A 21018-nucleotide genomic window follows, 5' to 3' on the forward strand; every position below is an offset into this window, starting at 1 on the left:
CTTTAATATACAAAACAATGCAGATAGAAACAAAACGTACATTTCATATCACAACACTCGTATTCGTACACCAGTAATATAAACAACTAAACAAACATTTTCTGTGATACAAGTTTGTCCAACCCTTGTCCCGTTTCCCTACGGGGTCGGGTATGAGGTGAGATGAATTTGTCGTGGCGGTTTTTTACGACCGGATGCCCTTCCTGACGTCAACCTCATCAGAGGAGTTAATGAGAGATGAAATGAATGACGTGATATATGATAGTAGGGAGAGGGTGAAACCCGGTGCCGGCACATAGCCTACTCCTGTCGAATAGCACCAAGGGGTCTGCTCAAGGCTTAACGTCCCCATCCGACGGACGAATCACCATCAACAGCGTCATATGCCCTCACTCCATATGAGCACTGCGGAGAGGTTTGGAATTTAATCCAGGCTTTTGGCACGCAATCTAGTGATTAGAAATTGTATACCACCACCTCCCCTACCCTGCCGGCCAACATTCTGATGGTGAAAATTTTTTCGACCAACGGGACTCGAACCGGCTAACCTCGGTGTTAGACCGTTTTTAGACTTCAGCGCCTTAACGATCATGGCCACCAGGCGGGCTATTTTCTGTGATACAAGAAGAACATAATATCTAGTAGCAAAATGTCTGGCCTTTATTACGGCCTTACAACGTCTCGGCATGGAAGTTGTTAGCCTTTTACAGACAGTGGGGTCAATTTCTTCCCAATCCTCCACCACCATTTCCTTTAATTGACCTTTAGATTGTATGTGCCTAGAACGAACCCGTTTTTTTTTTTTTTCAAGTGAACTCACAATTGTTCAATGGGGTTTAGATCTGGTGACGGGACAGGTGTTTTGAGCTGCTTAAGAACACTCCATATGAGCCACTCTTTACATAGCCAGCAGTATGTTTAGGATCATTGTTCTGCTGGAATACGTACGAGGGTAGAAGTCCCATCTTTTGAGCGCTCTGTTTCACATTTCTTCTGCAATACTTCAAGATAGCCCCATTTGTCCACGAGTCCATCGATAAAGTTGATGGTACCAACAACACCTTTAAAGGCCATACACCCCCACACTAGAATGGAACCACCACGTTTCATTGTAGGTGTGGTATTATTAGGCTCATTCGCAGTATTTGCAGCATTTAAAAAAAAAATAGAACTTTACGGAAAAGTTGGTGACGAGTTTGCCTGTTGTGCGTCACTAGACCAAATAACTTTGCCCCAGAACTCTTGCCCCCTATTTTCTTGCGTCTTGGCAAACTTCATTCGAGCGACTCGATTTTTTCGACTAACAAACGGCCTCTTTCTTGCTAGATTTCCGTGATATCCATACTTCCAAAGTACCCTGCGAACAGTCTGGCTGGAAATGCTATTTCTCAACAGTGTTTCTGTTAATGTCGGATTTCTGGAGCACTTATTTTAGGATGTTGCCTCACTTGTTTAACAATGAAACGCTCTTGTCTGTCATTTAGTTTCTTCTTTTTAGTTATTCTCGGGGGAATTCTTTGTTGGGCCATTGTACCGAAATTTATTAAGCACATAATTCACTGTAGAGCAGGGCCTCTCAGGGTGCATGCACTGTGCACGGTGCAAAAGACGACTTCGCTTGGTTGCCCAGAGTGCAGACACCCACTCCTCGATTTGGAGCAATAGCGCTGTCTCTCTCTTTCCCCACACCTATCTCGCTCCATCCCCCTGTCTCCCTCTTCCTCACTTGCTCCGAAGCGCTCCAAATTCGAGCCGAGTTCAGCCGAGCTTAGCCGAGTAGCCCAGAGACGAAGCGTTGGTCCGAACCGAGCCGAGTGGAACCGATGCACAGTGCACGGAGCTTTTGCGCCTCGATTTGAACGCGTGAGGTTTTGGGCGTTTGAGAGGCCCTGCTGTAAAGTATGGTTTGTTTACTTCTCGTCCAATTTGTCCAAGGGAATAGTCTTTAATCGCTACGTTAACGATAACTTGTTTCAAATCAGTGCTTAACTCTTTGCCCTTACCCATCGTGTACGCAACTGACCACTTAACGTCTGTATATGCCCCATAGACCGCGCAGTCTGGCGGTATGCTCACAACGTTTATTTACGTTCGGAATTTCCTGGTTATTATCCCGCATGTACAAACAAGACTGTTGCAAGCAAATAAGCCACTACACAACATATTTCCCTCCCATTCTTTTACAATTATATACCGAGGCCTTTGGTCGCTAAAATCCCGTTCTTAACACCTTGTGCAATGACGTGCATTGATTATGTGTATATACAGAAGAGGACAGAAGTATTCAAACGTAGGGATGTACAGCTTTAATTGTGGAAGTGATCAAAATCGAATGAGGAATTATGTATCATGTCATGACTTCACCGATGCATTATCATGTGTTACCAACACAGACACAGTATACAAACGATGATAATACGTGTGTGTTCTGTAACATGTGATTTCCTTCAACAACGTTCCGTAACCTGATTACAAGTATTCAAACGCGCTCTATGAGCGAGCAGTACAGCCCAATAAACGATGGCAATGTTGACATTTGTACCTTCAGAACACCTCAGTCGTCTCTCCAGCCACACAGTACACAAGCAACATTGAATACGAGTGGTCATAGTCGAAATGCGGCGAAAAGGAATGGAAACAACTGTAGAGGAGTCTGCATGAACAAAAGAAGACATGTAAAGAAATTGGAGAAGCTGTACGCAGAAATCTGTCCACTGTGTGGTGTGTCATCCAAAGTTATAAAACGAGGAATACAGTTATTAATCAGCCTAGGAAAGGTGCTCCGCCAAAACTTACGTCTCGAGATAAAAGATTGGTGTTTAAAATGGTTAAAATGCTTAAAATTTCCAACAGAAATTAGAGCACATCTGAAGGAACATCTTTGAAAGGTAGTTCATGAAAGAACAGTTCGTAGCGTTATGAACAATACCGGGTACCAATCCAGAACACCAAGACGTAAACCGTTTGTCAGTAAAGTAAACCAGAGAAAGAGTTTGGAATTTACTAATGAATATCGCAGGATAATGCATTCTGGGATCGTGTGTTATGGTCGGATGAGAAAAAGTTCAATATATACCGAAGTGATGGCCGATTAAAGGTGTGGAGACAGAAAAATACTGAGTGGGACCCTCAACATATAGAAGCTACGGTCAAGCATGAAGGCGGCAGCGTGATCGTATGGGGATGTATGGCGTCAAGTGGTGTGGGTGAGCTAGCTTTCATTGAGGGCAACATGAACAAGTATGATTATAAGAACATACAAGAGCATCTGAAGAAAAGCGCTCAAAAATCAAATCTTGGAAATTTATTTCCAACAAGATAACGATCCGAAGCACACCTCCTAAGTTACTAGATTATGGATCATCTACAACACACCCCGTACTCTGAACACGCCACCTCAATCACTCGACTTGAACCCGATCGAGAACATTTGGCAGGTATTGGAAGATAGGATCAGGAAACATCATACAACCAGCAAGACGACACCGAAGGAGACTATTCTGCAGGAATGGAACAAAATTGCTGCGGACATAACTAGCAAGTACGTACATTCAATGCCAAGGCGTTTGGCAGCAATGATTCAACGTAAAGGCATGGCAACCAAGTACTAGAGTGCTGTGTTTTGTGTATTTGAATACTTATGTCCCATTGCTGGAAGAACCTTTTTTCAGCACGAAAATGTTTTTGTGTAACTTACGTGCATATATGTCACATAAACAAGAAGGTACAATGTATTACAAACCATAGAAGAGGAGTGTGTATTTCTATTGTGAACGTTTTGGTCATGAAATGCACTCTTGTAGTAGCATAAAGTTGTATTCGAATACTTCTGCCCGCCTCTGTACATTACACAGGCATTGTATATCTGCTACGCGGGGAGTACAAATATGAATGTTACGAACTGTATATTATTTTGCACAATCCCCTGAATGAGCACTGTCTTTGCATATAACGTATGCATATGCACTTAAAAGCTTGAAACGTCGTGCTTTGATCAAGATTGACTTCAAATTTTCTGTTTAAAATCGTTACTTTGAACGCATTCTTGCGTCACTTCTGGTCACTCACGATTCAGTATTTCCTCAGAAGCGGGTAATAGAGACCTCTTTTGTTAAGAACTTCCCGTCCCCATTCAGACATGTGGCCAATGATGCCTGTAATACCTTCTTCGGAAATGGGATTCCATTATTCCTTTAATATCTCTCGAAGTTGTTGCAGAGTGTCGAACTTGTTCGATGGGATTTAAGTCTGGGCTTCGTGTTGGCCACTTCATCATCTGAAGCCGCATGTGATCGTGCATTAGGATGAATTTGACCCCAATAAATGGGGCGAAGGGCACAACGTGAATTATAAAGACTTCCTCGATGTATCGGTGGGCTATAAGACATCCATTCACTATGCCAGAACCTAGAGTAATTCCTGCCCACACCATGACACAACCGCCATGGAATAGCGTTATTAAAGATGAATTGCAGGGAGAATACCGCTCTCCTGGTCTCCTACAAACTTTTTCTCTTCCAGCTGAAGATTTGAGTGAGAAACGACTCGACTGAGAGGGGTACACACCTTCACTGCTGCCTTGTTGACTCCTGATGTTGCTGCGAAAATCGAAGACTTACATTCACAGTGAGGACCTGTTGGAGCAAATTTCTCTCTTCAACGGCAGTAGTATGGCGATCGCACAAGATCTGAAGGATAATAAACCGAACATATCTCGCGGCAGCTGACATGTTCCAACCTGATCCAAGTCTCCTAGTGTGTGAACCGTGAATCGTGCCCTATATCTTACCAATGCTCGACATATGGTTGAAGCTATGGTTTCCAACACTATCAATACATGACAGTCACTTCTTCCATCCTCAAGAAATTCTAATGCTCTTGCGGCATCTTCTGAACTTTCAGATATCCTTAGGCCTACTTGTCTAAATTCCTTTCGAAACTGTACGAATGCTCTCAGAAATCCATGTTTTCATCGCACGGTATACAGGATGCTGATAAACAGTGAATCAAGCAAACAACAATGATTATACGGTGTTAACACTGTCTTCGTAATATACAAGCCGTACTGTAGAAAGCGCGCCAAGCCGATCAGCTGATCAATTGAAGCGAGCTAAGCGAATGTTACAAATTGTACTCATGAATGTAATTCATAAGGATTGAGGGCATCCTTTGGATAACTGTGACTGTTAAAAGGCAGAAATTTATATTTAAGTATATTGCATGTTTGTTCTTAAAATTTATCACATCATGATTTACGTAAACAGCTGGCTTTATTGAAGTCGCAAGCAATGTCCTTCCATGTTGCCACTTTCTTGTTACACAGATTTACAGCGAGGCGTTTTATTGTTGATACAGAACAACCATAAAAGTGGACAGTAACCAACTGAACCTACATATGGTTATTTTTTGGGTTAGTAATTTTGAGTATGCGCTGCCTTTCCTCCCCAAAATTAACGCGAGTAGAAACAATTCCTCGGCAATTTCCGTGAGTGGGAAGTAACTGACAGATCTTGCTGGCCAGTGCATTAATATTTGGGAAAGCATGGGCTATTCCTAAATAAAAAATGATACAAATGTTTATGGGGAAGAAATGGTCCCAGGAGTCTTCGAAGGATAGTGTCAGAAGTGTCAAGAAAAGAAATATTTATGGTCATCTGGAGGTATTAAGAGATACGAATTTCATTTTGAATGGTCCGTATCGAACTGTGATTACAATTAAATTCAAAATTAAGAGTAAAATACTTCAACCTTTTCAATAGAATGTGTAATCCACATTACTTGATCTTGTATTGAAAAGGTGGAAATATTTTACTGTTAATTTTTTTAATTTAATTGACATCTAGAGGTATGGAAGTAAAGTCCATTATTATTATTGTACATTTGTTGTTTCCATATTTGTATTAATGCATAATAATTATTTGCTGGGTACATTGACGAGTAAAACACTCAAACTTTGACGGCGAATATCGCACTTCAAACCTACTTCTCCTATAATTGCATAGACCTGACTTACGAATTGCGATGCGATTACAGGTGTTAGTGACCACCTGTAATACAGTATTAATACAACATTTCTGAATATTTCATAATTATAAGGTACATGTGTATCATGTCCTTGCACTGCACGTGTCGAACGGAGGAAACAGTTCGCCTCTTTGCGTGGCGTCATCGGAGCTACAGTACGGCCTGTACATCACGAAGGCAGTGGTGTTAATGAATGGAGACCGCCAAAAGCATTACAAAAATAATTTCGCAGACCGTAAGTGGTGGTAGTGGTGATTATTGTTTTAAGAGGAAGTACAACTAGGCAACCATCCTCTATTCGCGGACCGTAATCTCCAACAATGTCTCGATTGAAAATGGATTAAAACATTGCTAATTAAGTGGAATGTGTAAAACGATAAATATAAAGTCATCTCAGTTAACAGCTGGTAGGAAAAACAACAATTTAAAGAAAACATGAATTATTGTATTTTTCATTCTTTTATTTCTCGTTTTGTCGGTCAGTGTATACCTATGATGATCAATAATAGTGTCACTTGCTTTACATCCCACTAAGACTCATGAATTTTATGCAGCTGGTAACTGAATCTGCAGGAAGGCCAGTATGACGATTTCCCTATGTTACCACTCCGACTGGAACTTACCCAAGTAATTTCCAAGCAAACTCTCCTGTATCGCTTGTATTAAATAGGTTTTAGATATACATCTCTTTTTTGTTTTTTTTTTGTTTTGCAAGTTGCTTTACGTCGCACCGACAGAGAGAGGTCTTATGGCGACGATGGGACAGGAAAGGGCCAGGAGTGGGAAGAAAGCGGCCGTGGCCTTAATTAAGGTACAGCCCCAGCATTTGCCTGGTATGAAAATGGGAAACCACGGAAAACCATCTTCAGGGCTGCCGACAGTGGGTTTCGAACGCACTATCTCCCGAATACTGGATACTGACCGCACTTAAGCGACTGCAGCTATCGAGCTCGGTGATATACATCTTAACGTAACTGGTAACACAACAAATCCGTAAATATACCTACGTTCAAAATACAGACCAGTGCATTTTCCCTCCATTATTAAACAATAGAAAAGTAAACTCACTATTATGGTACAGAATGTAGCTTTCAAACCTAACCAATGAACACATCTTACCACTACTAGAACAAGCTGTATTGGGTCGGATTTCTAACACCACACTTGTCCCAACAAAACCCCTTTATTTCACTATGGCGCAACGTTAGAACCTGGTGGTGCCGGGCTGAGTGGCTCAGATGGCAGTTAGTTAGTGGGTTCGATCTCAGATCAGACAAGGAGTATTTCGAGGTGCTCAAATATGCCAGCATCCTATCCATAGATTTACCAAATATAAAATAAATCTCACGAGATTAAGTTCCAGCACCTCAGGAAAACCGTAAAATAAGGCAAGTACAACTATACTGCAACGAATAAAAAAAACAGTTTTATTTCATTTAATTTATAACACACACAATCAGTACACACGCGAATATTACTTGAAAATGAATAACAACAGTTCGGTATTTACCCGCAACGCGAAACCCTTCCGTAATCTTAACTGACAGATCTCACCTTTAACTTGGCACAAAACACCGCCACTTTACATAGCAGCTGGAATAATAATAATAATAATAATAATAATAATAATAATAATAATAATAATAATAATAATAATAATCTTAAATGAATTTGGAGTTGATTTGAAACTGCTGGCATTAATTAGAGCCACCCTGACCGATACAAAATCCAAGGTGAAGTTCCACGGATGTCTCTCGCATTCCTTTGACATCAAAACAGGAGTCCGACAAGGTGATGGGCTATTCCCGATACTCTTCAACTGTGTTCTTGAAAAGATCATTAGAACCTGGCGGGTGAGATTACAGGAAACCAACTACAGTCCATTGAGAATAGGAACCAAATCCAAGGGGATCGCAACAGACTGCTTAGCATTTGCCGATGATATTGCTGTTCTCTCAATCGACATAGAAACCGCTAGAGCTCAAGTTGAAATTTTAAAGGAAATTGCCGAACAAACTGGTTTGCAGATATCGTTTGAGAAAACAGAAGTAATGACTAACATCAAAAAGGCTCCACCAAAACTCCATACAAAATACGGGGACATCACCCGAGTAGACAAATTCAAATACCTGGGTGAGATCATCATGAAAAATGGACTGGACAAAGAAGCACTTCAGGAGCGAGTACGCAAACTGGAAATAGCCTACCAAACATCCCGCACAATCTACAACAAAAAATGCCTTTCCCAAAACACCAAGATACGTCACTATGAAACAGTTCTGAAGCCAGTAGTTATATATGCAGCCGAAACCCTGTCTCTAAATGCCAACAAAGGACTCCTTGAAGAACTGGAGAAAAGAGAACGCAAAATTGTGAGAGGAATCTTGGGATCAAAGTACAGAAATGGAATACATCAAAAGAGATCCAACAAGGAAGTCTACAGCAAAATAGAGAAAATTACCGACACAATCAGAAAAAGACGGGCTTGATTTTACGGTCATCTGAAAAGATTGGACAGGAGAAAGTTAACTAAAGAAATCTTTCACTTTTTTGATTCAAACCCCAAAACCACAATTCCCTGGTTTAGAAATACCAAAGAAGACCTGCAAATGCTACATATCTCAGCTGAAGACGCCTTTGACAGAGATCTCTTCCGCAAGAAAATATTGACGAACGGGCTAAACCGAGACGAGCAACCGAAGAGAAGACACGGTGCCCCTTGGACAGAGGAGCGCAAGCAGGCCCACTCACAAAGAATGAGGGAAATTTGGGCTCTAATGAAGGCCAAGTTCAGTGTCAAATGCAACAAGACTTAACGTGGTCCTTGATGGCCCCAGCGAATTATATATAATAATAATAATAATAATAATAATAATAATAATAATAATAATAATAATAATAATAATAATAATAATAGAGCAGGTCTCGATTGTTTGATGTACCAGTGCAGCTTAACGCACAAAATGTTGGCTTTGAACTGACCCACGTTTCCTTGCCAGTACTAGTCTGGCTCTGGGCACTTCTGTTTATGTGGATGAGCGAGTCGATGTGAGCGAGTGTTTAACTGCATGTCTAACAAAGTACTCCATGCAATGAATAAATACGACAGACAACCGACTGTACAGATACAAGGCTAAATTACAATCATTTTAAAACTGGAGAAAGTTTTCAAAAATGCCGAAATATGCGCTGTCTAATTAAACGCCACCGGCCTGAACTAAGACCGAACCTGCGATACCAGATTTCGTTATATAGACGTGATCATATTTTTGATCTTTAGTGGTAGTTTTCCGCGCAACGGGACTGGATGCTTCAAATGTTCTACAGAATGTAATAAGAATGTACTTTCCTCACATGTAGAAGAAGAAACTAATGTGTTATATGGACATGGCTCCGGAACAGCTTTATGCCCATGTTACTCATTTTATACAACTCCACATGGTACATAAATAATGGGAAACACACAGGAACAGAACGTAGCAGCATAACCACATGGAACTCTTTCTTAGATGAAATGTTCAAAATGCCCTCAATCCGCCATGAGCGCATACGGGATTCATTGCGACGGCGCGTTTCCCATGATTAATAGACTATGTGGAGTTGTAGAAAAAGAGTCTTAGAAATAAAGCGTTTCCAGACTCATGTTCATATAACATATTCTTCTACGTGTGAGGAATGTGTTCTGAAAGTTTGCCCACACCTTATTGTTACATCTGTATTTTATAACAATCGTCAACATATCTGTATTTCCCGCTTATATCTACACCTGCCTGCCTGCTGTCATTTCTTGATGGATACAGTACTTTTGCATCCATCTCTTGGCACAGGCCAGAGCAAAGTGTAGCTTCCACTGAAGTCCCAGTCTCATCCATGGCTGTGACAATATGGACGCTGCTGGGGTATGGGTGGTGCTGATTAATGACATTCAGAGCACAACCAGTGTGTCCGAGTGTCATGAAAGGTGTTGGTTTCCCTATAACTGCATAGCCTTTGGTGATGATTTGAGGATCCAACCAGCCTCTGGGCTGATGACCTAACATACAGACATCTACACCTGCACGAGGAGCACATAAGAGTTCTTGTGAGCTGGGCTGATGAGACACAGCATATCAGTGAAGGAATCATCGGAACAGTGAACACACTTCTTGTAATCTTGTTTACAAGTTCAGATGACCCGGGCATGCGCGCGCACCCGACCTTGGCAAACTGAAGTACAGCGCACGTGTAACAGGCGAAAGTGTTGTTATGAACGGACTTAACAACCACGACAACGGCAGCAAAAACAAATTCCAACTTAAAAGATATGTCATTTATATGGCGTTCTAACAGAAAGCGATAATATCTTAGCCTTATGTTAAAAGATCCCACATTTTACCATATCGAATCTGTTCCCCGATATCTCTTTATCGTACACTTCGTACGTTATATCTCAATTTTGAGTAAGTAGTGAGATGAACGAGATGCGGTCAATTCTCGGGGAAAAAATCACCTTAATAGAGGGATCATTTTCGATCAATCCTTCTATTAAACACATTTAAGCTCTTAAATGTTAAATGTTTTTAACTTTTGCAGTCGATGAAATTAAACTATGGTTTCCTTCTAGGAACCTTATTTTTGAAATCATTATATTATTAATAAAAGCAGCTTCGTCACAACGAATATAATGCACGCAGTTGCAGAATGGGCGCCCGCAGGATCTTTTCCAGGGGGGGGGGGGGGCACATTAACAATTTTCTTGAATATAAAAACCAATATAACGTCAGCAACATTAAATTGTTTACAGAAACTTCCAGTTATAACATATGCTAGATGACTGTCAGTAATTTCAGTTTATGAAATAATCTGGTATGATATTAAACAATTGAACATCAACATCTTTAGAATTCCAGGGGGAGGGCAAGTGCCCCCCCCCCCCCTTGCGGGCGCCCATGAGTTGCAGCGTCCCTTCATACGGGACTCGATTAATTCGACTATTTCCGTATGAATGAGTCTGCATTAAAACACGATGAGGAAATGTAATCAACAAAGAATCCCTCTCAACTAAATACAGATTGTAAGAATTAAAATGTTGCTAAATCATAATGTTATTTACTTTACGTCCCACTAATTACTGTTACGGTTTTTGTGACGCCGAGGTGCCGGAATTTATTCCCGCAGGAGTTCTTTTACGTGCCCATAAATCTACTGACACGTTGCTGACGTATTGGAGCACAACTGGACTAGCCAGGATCGAACCTGCCAAGTTGGGGTCCGAAGGCCTGCGGGTCAACCGCCTGAGCCACTCAGCCCGGCTAAAAATATTGGCATAATAATAACAATAATAATAATAATAATAATAATAATAATAATAATAATAATAATAATAATAATAAAAAAGATGACCGAGAACGATAGCTACAGTCGCTAAAAGCGGCCAGTATCCAGTATTCGGGAGATAGTGGGTTCGAATCCCACTGTCGGCATTCCTGAAAATAGTTTTCCTTCACACTCCTATCCCATCATCGCCGTAAGACCTCTCTTTGTCGGTGCGACATAAAGCCAATTGTAAGAATATAAGTTGAGCATTTTTGGATCGAAGTCCCGCTCCTTTTCTCAGACATCCTCACCGACGATGAGTGTACTCGGATTAAAATTAACCTCAGCAAAGTAGAGAATCTAATCGCAGGACCACTGTGACGACCAAACTAAAGCAACCCTTCAATTAATCACATGCACAATACAATGAACTGTTGTCATTAGCAGTAGCTTAGTCAGGCAGCAATGGTTAAGACCACAAGTTTACGGACAACAGAAAGGCCTAGCTATCTACAGGATGTATCATAATCAATAGCGCAAATTGAAACCGCTCTACGTACACCGATACTAAAGGCGTCTTGATAAACATAGAGCTGTTTGCAAGATCGTTTAGAATTTGTGGTTATCAGCCACCACTGACTTGACTGTGTGTAAACGTCATCCTAGTTAGGAAATTGTACCAATACAACATTAAGAAAAGTCAACAGATATTTCGGTAGAAGTGCAGTTCTTTTTAATGAACAACAAAACCGTCTTACTTAGTATGTTACATTTACATATTGCAATGGCTGTACAGTGTACTTACTCGTAAAGGAAGTGTTCAAAGTGTCTTCCTTGTACCCGAATTCACGCAATACTCAACGCTCCTCAAAAAACTGACAGAGTGGTACGCTCACGTTTGGAATCATCGAGGCTTAAACCCCCATGCTGCGCATAAGTCACCACTTCAGCGAAGTTTCTCATTGAATGTATGGTTTGGAGTACTAGGTGATCGTCTTATTGGGCCGTACATTTTCCAAACAAACTCAATGAACGGAATTACCTTCGATTTCTACGACATGATCTTCCAGGATTGCATGAGAGTGTTCCCTTGGATGTGGTACATGCATAACATAGCGCCGGCATATTTTGCTGCTGTAGTAAAATGGCCAAGAAGAGCCTCCGTGGCTCAGACGGCAGCGCGTCGGCCTCTCAGCGCTGGATAGCGTGGTTCAAATCCCGGTCACTCCATGTGAGATTTGTGCTGGACAAAGCGGAGGCGGGGCAGGTTTTTCTCCGGGTACTCCGGTTTTCCCTGTCATCTTTCATTCCAGCAACACTATCCATTCTCATTTCATAGCATCTATCAGTCATTACTAAATCACTTTGGGAGTGGCGACCCCATCGTACTAATAGCCTATATATGATTCATTCATTACATCCCTGACCCGGCCAATAACAGGAAAACAGGTTGTAAACAGTAAAATGGCCAAAGGTGGATTGGGCGAGGAGAACCTGTACTGTGGCCTCTATAATCACCTGATCTGAACCTTTTAGAATTTTGTGTTTGGGGTCACCTTAAAGGCGTACTGTACGACATTCCAGTTGAAGAACTGAAGCAGAGACTTGAAAATGCTTATCAAGAATTTCAAAATAACCCAGGCGTGTTTGAAAGAATCAAAAACCCGTGGGGTGACGAGTTCATTAAAAACAACTGCGCTTCTACTTAAGTATCTAATAACTTTTCTTAATGTTGCATTGGTACCTTTTCCTAACTTGGATGACGTTTACACACAAGTCAGTTGTGGCTGGTAAGCACAAATTCTAAATTATCTCACAAACAGCTCGTTTGCGGACCCATATATACTACGACTTTTGTCTTCTAGTATCGTGTGCTTATAGCTGTTTCAATTTGCTCTATTAATTATGATACACCCTGCATATGGCGATGGCTTCACTCTTAACCCTTCTACATCTGGTGGCTGAGAGAACCCAAACCGAACTCTCTGCATTTTATTAAATACCAAAGTTAATCCTCTGATGATTAAGTGTAGGCCCAACTTCTGTTCCGTCAACCCACCACCGGTTTTCTTTTATCTGTACAGCTGAGTGAAATAATGAAACTGTGACGAAGCCTTGCTCACCTCCGAGCTGATTAACAGTTACCTTACAAAATGAGCTGTAACAAGTGGCAATGACAAGCCACCATCGAAAAACATATCTATAGGATATTCCATCTAGGAGACAATGTACATGATAATCCATATAAACCTAAGAAATTCTTGTAATTCCCTCGCGGTATTGAGCATGAAGGCATAAGGCTTCTCAATCGCTAACTCCGCTATGTATTTGACTCGCTCACCCCTCTAGAAGTAACGGGTCGAAGAATCCATAAAGCTGCGCATGGCGTCCACAGGAACTAGTGTCCACAGGTGGTAACAGATGGCAGGCACGTCGTCACGCCTTCTACGTTTTGGTCAAGCACACACCATCTACAATAAATGCAGGAAAAAACTTTATGTGTCGTCTGCGTACACAAACTAAAGCCGTATACGGAGTTCCATGCGACATACACCGTCGTTACTTATTAGGCTAATCCTTTCTTTTTTTAACACAAGAAAGAAGCATATAGCATTTTGGCAATATTAGACACCTTTATTCATCTAGTGACACAATTCCGAAAACACGTTTGTTTGGGAAAACTGATATACGAGAGAGTAGTACAACCCCTACTACGATAACCGCTAAGGATCAAAAGGAAAGCAGCACGATTTGTTCTGGGTGATTTTCGACAAAAGAGTAGTTTTACGAAAATGCTTCAAACTCTGGACTGGGAAGACTTGGGAGTAAGGAGACGAGATGCTCGACTAAGTAGTACGTTCAGAGCGGTCAATGGAGAGACGGGGTGGAATAACATTGGTAGACGAATAAGCTTGAGTGAAACTTTTAAAAGTATGAAAGATCATAATATGAAGATAAAGTTGGAATTCAAGAGGACAAATTGGTGGGAAAGGGATAAGAATAATTTATCAATGGAAAAAAAAAGTTCGATAAATTTCCAAGTTCCTTGAAAACATTTAAGAAAACACTAAGTAAACAACTGACAGGGAATCTGCCACCTAGGCGACAGCCCTAAATGCAGATCATCGTTGACTGATTGATTCAGCTTAATATTACGAATCATTTGTGCTTTAATGTGGTCAGGTACAGAAAAACGTAACTATTCCGACTATTACTTCAAAGGTTTGTTTGGGAAAACTCTGAGATAGGATAAGGGAGGGTAGTACAGTATTTGTGCTATGCTCACCCAGACGGGAGGAACGACCTTCCACAAGCGCTGTCTGGCTGCCTGACCCCTTTACACTTGTAGCGACCTCATTTCCGACAGTGGTTCACGAACCCGGTTTATATCGTCTGACATCTTGATTGAAGAAGGCCAACATTACATTCCTTAAGGTAATACAGCAGCGACGAGAACATCCTCCTATCACTGAACTGACGTGAAAAATCTTTAAAAGAGCCGTGATTAGGGCTTCGCAGTCAACTGTACGAGTGTTTCGAATAATCATATATAGGCTAGTAATAATAGCTATACTGCTATATCTTTTGGCTTTCAGTCTGCAAGCCTTTGTGAATTAATTAAACGCCTCCATAAAACATTTAACTAGCTCGGCGGCCTCGTTGGGCTTCCCTACCTCTTATCCTTAAATCATCCGAAACAGAATCTAACCATCGACGTCTTGGTTCTCTTACCCTTCATGACCAAGTCCATTATTCTCCTAAATAACCTATCCTGCTCCATTCACCTCAAATCACCCCACTAAAGCCTGTTTATGCGTACCACTTCACCCATCGACTTCATTCCTAACAGCCTCTATCTCCCATTCCGAATACACTTCTTGTTATTGTTCCAATCTGTTTGCACCAGCGATCATTCTCGCTACGTTCATGTCTAACTTATGAGAAAGATATACTAACTTCAATCCCGTACAGCAAAGTTGTCTGAAAACAGACTGGTGTAAAGACAGTTTCGTCCGGGCGCGAACTTCTTTCTTACGGAATACTCTTGATTGCATCCAACCACATGAAGATCCGGCGGAACAACTGATGGATTATTTGAGAGACAACTGCATCCTTTCTACATCTACACTTCCACCTTCAATGAGGATCAAATTTGTCGTCGTCGTGATCATCATCATCATCATCATCATCATCATCATGGACTACAAACTGCTGCAAAGGATAGCATTCAAAAGTAAAAAGGATGCTTTCATCTCCTCTCCCCAATATAGGCTTGTATCTTCTGATAGAAATATTAATACTTCTGCGGAGCTCGCCATTGAAGAGCGGAAGAAACGTAAGTGAGAAGCCTTCACTAGGCTTGAATTCGTTCAATAAGTATGCAATGAGCTTCTACCCGTTCAAAGGTGATATTGTTTAGTTTAGTTGAAGGAAAATATTAAGTGATATGCAAATATTATATTTCAACTTAATGACGAAAAAATAACTCATGGCACATTTTTAACCATACTTAGACAGTCGTAAGTCTCAAAAATCGGAAGAAAAACGTTGCCAAGTTCAAGACGTACACACATACTGTGTGGGCCAGTACGTATAACAATTCAAGATGGTGGACCGTAATGTGCGTACAACACTTCAGGTCGTAGGCGGCAATTTATAGGAAAAACGTATTAGGGGCCAAAATTTACCGGAAGTGGTTGTCATAAGACCTGTCTGTGGTGGTGCGACGTAAAACAAATAGCAGAAAAAATACGCAACTCCTGATAAATGTTGCATAACTATGTTTCTTCTTCTGAAAAATTAATTCATTTATTAAATACAAAAATTATGATGATGTAATAATAGCTCTTAAATATAAGCATGCATGAGCCATAACCAAATAACGAATCATGAAATTTAGAACTTTTGATTTACATTGAAGTCATCATTTTATTAAGCCTACACTTGCGTACGAACAATATTTACATTTATGATCGCTTTATGAAACACCTGCAAGTTAGAGTTTCAAATAATTATTTGTAATTATATACATATAGCCTATATACCTAGGTTAATGCGAAACCATGAGTGAAGTGAATAAAAGGTAGAATCTACCTAGTAGAATCTAGTGCCTAGACTTAGCGTCAACTAATTTGCGCCTTTCCATTGTACGAAGATGTTAACATTACGCCTTTCTATTTTACGAAGATGATATGTGACACGAGACTCAATCTTTGTTCACGTGATTAACAGTAGGAAAAAGACCGGTAATGCCCTCAACATCATGCACTCGTCAAGAAATGTTACTCATTTCTTCATAGACGACAGTAAACACGACTACTGGATGGCTGGGTAGAAAGAACTCGTAAAACAAAACCCGAACTATTAACAAATGAACAGTAACTCAACAGCCCGAGAAACTTTTCCAAAGGTCTTCCCTATTTCTGTTCAGAACTGTGGTAAATAGATCATACAAGTTCGTATTGTCACAGAGCATCGGTTGTGGACACCCTTCCTCCCTCCCCCATTACAATAGAAAAGTGGACGCACAGTATAGAAAAAAACACTGATACCGATAAATAAAAGTTAAATTATAGTTCTCAAAGCTTAATTATCACCCCATTTCAGAAACAATCATGGCAGTATAGCTGTCGAGTCAATTTTATAGGCTAACTAGCAAGATACCCGTGCTTCGCTACGGTATTATACTGAAATTTATAATTGAATGTTGTTTTAGATATATAATCAGCCGAAATTCGCGATCTGAATCGTTTTCTGCGGGAATCCGCCAAAATTCGCGATCTGACTCGTTTTCTAATAGATTATGGCAAGTTTCCTCCCATTTTTCAATCTTTATTTCCAGCAATCGATTTCGTACTTCCCAGGCTAGGTCCAGGTATTCCACCCTGTCAGTTGGGTCCCTAAATCTTTGCCATCTTTTCACATAAGCATTTTTAATATGGAACAAATCCTTCAGGAGATCCGGCGTGGTGTCGTCTTGGGTGCCTTGGCGGTACTGAACCCGCGGCTCGACTGCATTCTTAGTCATTACCCGTCCAGGACCCGTTTCCACCGCGGTCCGCACATTTGACGACGGTCCAGAACACTATTATTATTATTATTATTATTATAATAGATGTTCTGGACCCCACAGCAAGATGCAAGACCGCTACTTGGCGGTAAATTACATCTGCTGCCATTGTTATTGTTGAGAATGTGACCAGCACCAATGTCGCGCGTAGGCAAGTGTGCGGGATTTCTGGCGATACGAATGACATACTTCCGTGCATTATTGACCTTATTATAGAGGTGAACAATTGGACGGTCAATCTCATTCCTATCGTTTATTTCAAATGTGTTTAAATTGTTATTCATATGCCAGGAGAATCTACTGTAATATAAGGACGTTCTCCGAAGGAAAAGTTGGCTGTTGAAAACGAACCCAGGAAAGATAAAAAGATCGGTTTATGATCAGAATAAGTACATCGAAAATATACAGCCTGTTTCCAGTCATTCGACAGGGTCAGGAATGGAATGAATAAAGCCCCATCTAGAAGCGACAGTAGGAATTGTGCCGGCTGCCGAAGCACTCCTCTGGGGCAATGATCGATGAATGACAAATGAAATGAAATATTGGACAGTGTTGCTGGAATGAATGATGACAGGGAAAAGCGAAGTATCCCGAGAAAAACCTGTCCCGCCTCCGTTTTGTCCAACACGAATGTCACATGGAGTGACCGGGATTTGAACCACGGAACCCAGCTGTGAGAGGCCGGCGCGCTGCCGCCTGAGCAACCGAGGCTCCTTATAAGTACATTATGAACAGCAAAATCAATTGGTCTCACCTCCTTTTACACCCCACCTCCGTGAAGTTTATTTACCCCCCCCCCAAAAAAAAAATTAAAAGAAGGAGTGTTTCTTTATGTTTAAAGGAGATTCCAAACCCCAGTGTTCACGTCTATTACCTTGAGTTTTGAGATATAAGTATCCCCATAAAAATAATTAGCTTTTTTTTACTTCCTTTCACACTTCTCCCCCCCCCCCCCTTAAGTGAATTTTCCGGCAAAAAATACTTGTTTCTTTAATAGTAAAGGATCTTCTAAATAGCAATTATCACGACTCTAACTTCTTCAGTTTTTTATTTGTGTGTCCTCATGAAAGGAATTCAACTCCTTTCCACTCCCCCCCCCCCCAAGATGGTTTCCCCCATAAAACGCGTATTTCTTTGTTTTTAAAGGAGATCAAAATACCAATTTTCACGTCCGTAACAACTTTCGTTTTTATTAGATGTATGTATTCTCATACAATTAAGTCAATTAATTTTAGAATTCTTTCCCCCCACCCCCTTTCATTGGATTTTCCGAGAATACGCGTTTCTTTATTTTTAAAGGAGATCCCATATACAAATTTTTAGTTCTGCAATATATTCAGTTTCTGAGATATATGTATCCTCATTAAAGGCATTCAACCCACTATTCACCCTTTTACACCCCTCCTATTGGGATTTACAGAAAACGAAAAAATACTTATTCCTTTACTTTTAAAGGAGATTCTAAATACCAATTTTTACATCTGTAAACTTTTAAAGTTTTAAGATATAGACACATTCATTTTAAAAATTCACCCCCTTTTTCACCCCCCCCATTATCCGGATTTTTCAAAAACGAAAATATACGCGTTTCCTTATTTTTAAAGTGGATCCCCAATACCAATTTTCAGGTCTGTAATATCTTCAGGTTCTGAAATATAAGTAGGCTCGTTAAAGGCATTCAACCTCTTTTTCACCCTTTTCCACCCTTCCTATCGGGATTTTCCGAAAACAAAAAAAAAAAAACGTGTTTCTTTATTTTTAAAGGAGATTCTAAATACCATATTTTACATCTATAAACTTTAAACGTTTTGAGATATAGATACACTAATTTTAAAAATTCAGCCCCCTTTTCACCCCCATTATTTGGATTTTCCAAAAACAAAAAAATACGTGTTTCTTTATTTTTGAAAGCGATCAAAAGTACCAATTTTGAGGTCTGTAATATCTTCAGTTTCAGAGATATATGTATTCTCTTTAAAGGCATTCAACACATTTTTCACCCCTTTTCACCCCTCCTATTGGGATTTTCCGAAAACAAAAAAATACTTGTTCCTTTATTTTTAATGAAGATTCTAAATACTAATTTTTACATCTCTAAACTTTAAAACTTTTGAGATATAGATGCACTCATTTTAAAAATTCACCCCCCTTTCACCCTCGCATTAATTGGATTTTCCAAAAACAAAAAAATATGTGTTTCTTTATTTTTCACAGCGATCAAAAGTACCAATTTTGATGTCTGTAATATCTTCAGTTTCTGAGATATAAGTAGCGTATCCGGATTAAAGGCATTCAACCCCTTTTTCACCCTTTTTTCACCCCTCCTATTGGGATTGTCTGAAAACAAAAAAATACGTGTTTCCTTATTTTTAAAGAAGATTCTAAATACCAATTTTCACATCTGTAAACTTTTAAAGTTTTGAGATATAGACACACTCATTTTAAAATTTCACCCCCCTTTTCACCCCCTTAGCGACGGAATATCCAAAAATCGTCTCTTAGCGAGCACCTACATCTTAATATGAATCTATGCCCAAAATTTCATTTCTTTATGTCCAGTAGTTTTGGGTCGGCGATGATGAATCAGTCAGTCAGTCAGTCAGTCAGTCAGGACAAGCTACTTTATATATATAGATTTCAATGCCATCCATCTGAAAACAAGATGGTTTAATGTTCTAGATATGTCTACGTATTATTATTATTAATTCTCTCTACAACTTCCTAAGGAGTAAAGTATTTTTGAAGTGTTCTTCGAAGAACCCCAAGGCTCCGGGTTCGATCCCCGGACACACCGAAGATTTTAATTGGAACGGGGTTCACTCAGATCAACTGAGGAGTTGTCTGACATGAGAGAGAGAGAGAGAGAGAGAGAGAGAGAGAGAGAGAGAGAGAAGATCCCAACACGAAAGCCAAAGCCTTGCCGCTGAGCATGCCACGCTGACGTGACATTAACCCTTAAATGCATGATTTTTTATTTTCATGTTAAAAAATTATTTTTGGACTGTTCATAAGGTGTGTACAATGGGAAAAATATTGAAAAAAATATTATGTTAATAAGTTATCAAATAAAGCAGAATTATTTAATGTTGCATATATGCTACATCATGAGTATACATACGGTTGCCATTCAAACTGGTTATTACATAAAATATATACAAGTATGTGTCCTTTCTCTTTTATTTCAGTCACATTTGTCATCATTACTTAGTTTTACATTCCCTCACTGATATAGTAAAATATATGGTATCACACCCTTCTTTCAGCCTACTTTCCTACCCCCGATGTCTGTGTTTTCTTCCCTACAACAGCAATGTCCTCAAACATTTATGCTCAATTCAAACTACTGGCGGAAAGCCTTGTTGCAATCCCTGTCTTTGTTGAAACCAAGAAAACATCACACTCTGTACAAGAAACGAACGTGGACCCGTTGCATCCAGGAAATTTGCAACGGTTTCGAGTGGTGTTCCACTTGGGCCAGTGATCCGCGGCATCTTGTCTTAGATCCTTTGGTGGAACAACAGCTCTAGGACACTTCTTCTTCCTAGTGTCAACCTGCTGCTGAATTTCATGACTTGGTCTGCCCCTCTTTTGGCCACTTCTTCCTATGGAACAGGGACATTGTGTTACGT

The 21018-nt window shown here is 40.2% G+C and overlaps 1 protein-coding gene across 2 annotated transcripts in view; it reads right to left on the reverse strand.

Moving 5' to 3' along the window:
* lilli (lilliputian) overlaps positions 1 to 21018 on the reverse strand; it is a 544716-nt gene that overhangs the window by 192109 nt on the left and 331589 nt on the right. The gene's annotated exons all lie outside the window — the stretch shown is intronic.

The sequence above is a fragment of the Anabrus simplex genome, chromosome 3 (assembly GCF_040414725.1).
Source record: "Anabrus simplex isolate iqAnaSimp1 chromosome 3, ASM4041472v1, whole genome shotgun sequence".
Classification (NCBI taxonomy): domain Eukaryota; kingdom Metazoa; phylum Arthropoda; class Insecta; order Orthoptera; family Tettigoniidae; genus Anabrus; species Anabrus simplex.